This window comes from Sapajus apella, unplaced genomic scaffold (genome assembly GCF_009761245.1).
Source record: "Sapajus apella isolate SASKATOON/1434 unplaced genomic scaffold, GSC_monkey_1.0 scaffold44, whole genome shotgun sequence".
NCBI classification, from domain to species: Eukaryota; Metazoa; Chordata; class Mammalia; order Primates; family Cebidae; genus Sapajus; species Sapajus apella.
The window spans coordinates 15,240,785-15,244,878 of NW_022436984.1; the positions used below are offsets into that span (position 1 = coordinate 15,240,785).

Genomic DNA, 4,094 nt, shown 5'->3' on the forward strand with positions numbered 1-4,094 from the left:
TATGTGTGTGTGTGTGTGTGTGTGTATATATATATATATATATATATATATATATATATAGAGAGAGAGAGAGAGAGAGAGAGAGAGAGAGCGCCACTTTACTGCATTCAAACATCATAGAAGAAAACTATGACTCCTCCCCAATTAATATCAGCAAAGGCCAAGTGGGGAGCCTAGACTTACACTCTACGTTACATTACAGACTATAATGAAGTATCCCAAACCCCTCATGGGAGTAGAGTCAGAGAAATCCATGCCAAAACAGATTTTGGTCAAATATCTGAAAACTAAAGACAAAGAAAACGTCTTGAAAGCAGCAAGAGACAAATGACACCTTACCTGTAGAAGAAAAACATTAAAATTATGATGGATTTGTCATCAGAAACCATGGAAACCAAAGGAAAGCTACACATTATTCAAGTGCTGAAAGAAAGCAACTGTCAACCCCAAATGCTTTATGCAGCAAAATATCCTTCAGAAATGAAGAAAGATCAAAAAATTCTCAAATGAAGGAAAAAAATATTTGCCACCAGCAGACTTATCCTAAAAGAATGACTAAAGGAAGTTTTAGAAATAAAAAGGAAGCGGCTAAAATGTCTTAAAATATTAGAAAAAAAAAGAAAAGAACACAATAAGCAAAAATATAGGTAGATATGATAGATTTTCCTCATCCTCTTGAGCCTTCTGAATTATGTTGATAGAGCAAAAACTGTTATAATGTTTAATATGGTTTTGAATGTATGTAGAGAAAATATTTATGACATTTTGTTGTAAATAGGGAAGGGAAAGGGACCCAAAAAGAGGTAAGTCTCCTACACTTCATGTAAAATTTGTAAAATGATGACATCGATAGACATTTGTGTGTGTGATAAGATGTATGTGTGTTTTGGGTTAAGTGGGTGCAAAGTAATACCTAAAGCAACTACTCAGACTCAAAACACTATAGACCAATAGACTCAAAACACCACTGGAAAATCAAAATGAAATTTCACAAAATGTTCAAGCAGCCCACATTTTGAAAAGGAAAAGGGGAAAAGAAAATTGAGAATGAAAGTTAGAGAGAAAACACAGCAAAATATATAATGACAGACAAACTTTAATGTATCAATAATCATATTAAATGCAAGTAAGATGGTTAAAAATAAAAGGATGGAGGTGCTGAAGCCGCTGCCACCAAGTCTGGATCTCCTTACCATGTGCCCCTGATGCCTGCCCGACAGGCATTCCCGATTCCTTTGGGTCCCAAGTCCAATATCACAAGTCTCAAGGATCAGCTTATTCATAATATTCCAAAAGAAGAACAGAACCCCCAAACAGAACAAGATTACAGTTGTTGCAGCTGGTGCTGTTGGCATGACCTGTGACATCAGTATCTTAATGAAGGACTTAGCAGATGAACTTGTTCTTACTGGTATTATGGAAGACAAATTGAAGGGAGAGATGATGGGTCTCCAACATGGCAGCCTTTTCCCTAGAACACCAAAGATTGCCTCTGGCAAAGACTGTCATGTAACTGCAAACTCCAAGCTGGTCATTATCACGACTGGGGCACGTCAGCAAGATGGAGAAAGCCATCTTAATTTGGTCCAGCACAACGTGAACATCTTTACATTCATCATTCCTAATGTTGTAAAATACAGCTCAAACTGCAAGTTGCTTATTGTTTCAAATCCACTGGGTATCTTGACCTATGTGGCTTGGAAGATAAGTGACTTTCCCATAAATTGTGTTATTGGAAGTGGTTGCAATCTGGATTCAGCCCGATTCTGTTACCTGATGGGGGAAAGGCTTAGAGTTCACCCATTAAGCTGTCATGGGTAGGTCCTTGGGAAACATGGAGATTCTAGTGTGCCTGTATAGAGTGGAGTGAACATGGCTGGTGTCTCCCTGAAGACTCTGCACCCTAATTTAGGGACTGATACAGATAAGGAACAGTGGAGAGAGGTTCAAGCAGGTGGTTGAGAGTGTTTACAAGGTCATCAAACTCAAAGGCTACAGATCCTGGGCCATTGGACTCTCTGTGGCAGATTTGGCAGAGTATAATGAAGAATCTTAGGTGGGTGCCCCCAATTTCTATCATGATTAAAGGTGGAAATAGGGATAGAATAAAGGATGCTGTCTTCCTTAGTGTTCCTTGCATCTTGGGACAGAATGGAATCTCAGAACTTGTGAAGGTGAATCTCACTCCTGAAAAGGAGACCCATTTGAAGAAGAGTGCAGATACACTTTGAGGGATCCAAAAAGAGCTACAACTTTTTTTTTTTTTTTTTTTTTTTTTTTTTTTTTTGTTATTAAGGAGTTAGAGTCTTGCCCTGTCGCCCAGGCTGGAGTGTAGTGGTGCTCGGCTCACTGCAACTTCCGCCTCCTGGGTTCAAGTGATTCTCCTGCCTCAGCCTCCTGAGTAGCTGGGATTACAAGCACCTGTCACCATGCCCAGCTAATTTTTTGTATTTTTAGTAGAGACGGGGTTTCATCATGTTGGCCAGGCTGGTCTTGAACTCCTGACCTCAGGTGATCCGCCCCCCTCGGCCTCCCAAAGTGCTGGGATTACAGGTGTGAGCCACTGTGCCCTGGCCAGAGCTGCAGTTTTAAAGTCTTCTGATGTCATACCACTTCACTGTCTAGGCTACAACAGGATTTTAGTTGGAGGTTGTGCATGTTGTTCTTTTTATCTGGTCTGTGATTACAGCAGTAATATTAAGATGGACTAGGAAAAACATCAATTCCTAAAGTTAGAAATAGGAATGGTTTGTAAAATCCCACAGCTATATTCTAGTGCTGGGTGGTACTAATCCCATGTAGTCCCAAATTGGCTAGAGTGAAATAGTTCCACCACCTCTGAAGCACCACTGCCAATGCTGCACATGCTGCAGTTGCCCCTTGAGCCAGATGGATGTTTACCACGTGTTGTAAACTTCCTGGCTCCCTCACCGAACATGCCTAGCCCAACATTTTTTCCCCAATCAGTCACATCCTGGGATCTAGTGTATAAATCCAATATTGCATGTCTTGTACATAATTGTTCCAAAGGATCTTATTTTGTGAAAAAAAAAATATATATATATATATATATATATATATATATATATATATCTCGGTAGTGTACATTATCATATAATGTAAAAAGATCTACATATAAACAGTGCAACCAGCTATCCAAGTGTCATACCAACTAAAACCCCCAATAAAATTTGAACCCTGAAAATTAAATAATATAAAAGATGGAAAAAGATATACAATCAAAAGAAAATAGGAGTGGCCATATTGATAGCAGATAAAGTAGATTTCTGAACAAATAAAATTACCAGAGACAGAGGAACATCATACAATGACAAAAGAATCAATCCACTAATAAAATGTAGTGATATTAAATGTGTATGTACCAAAAAATAGAGCTGCAAAATATGCAAAGCAAAAATTGACAGAACCAAAAGGAGAAATAGACAAATCCACAATTACAGCTAGAGATTTCAACACCCCTCTACCAACAATTGATAGAACAGCTAGACAGAAAATCAGCAAGGACATAAAAGAACCCACGATCCATCAACCAACAGAATCTAGTCAGCGTTTATAGAACACTCAAGCCAACAACAGCTGAATATGCATTATTTTCAAGTGCCCATGGAATATATACCAAGATTACCAGGTTATCCTGGGTCACAGAACAAATTTAAAAGAATTAAAATCATGTAGACTCTGTTCTCAAACCAAAATAGAATCAAACTGGAAATCAGTAACAGAAAGATAACGGGAAAATCTCCATGCACTTGGACACTAAATAACACCCTTTTAAACAACCACAGAGCAAAGAGGAATTCTTCAAGAGAATTTTTAAAAATGCATTTAACTGAATGAAATAAAAATGCAGCATATCAAAATTTGTGGAATGTATTCAAAGCACTATTGAGACAGAAATGCACAGCACTAAATACATACATTAGAAAGGAAAGGTATCAGATCAATACTATAAGCTTTCACTTTAAGAATCTAGGGAAAAAAGGCAAAACAAACCCAAAGCAAGCAGAAAGAAGGAAATAAGAAAGAACAGAAATGGAATCTCCAGGCCCTGACGGCTTCACTGTAGAATCCTC

General features: G+C 38.1%; 1 pseudogene; it reads left to right on the plus strand.

Annotated features, from left to right (window-relative positions):
• Window positions 1–1,205: 1,205 nt before the first annotated feature.
• On the plus strand, window positions 1,206–2,287 carry LOC116566734 (annotated as a pseudogene).
• Window positions 2,288–4,094: the final 1,807 nt, after the last annotated feature.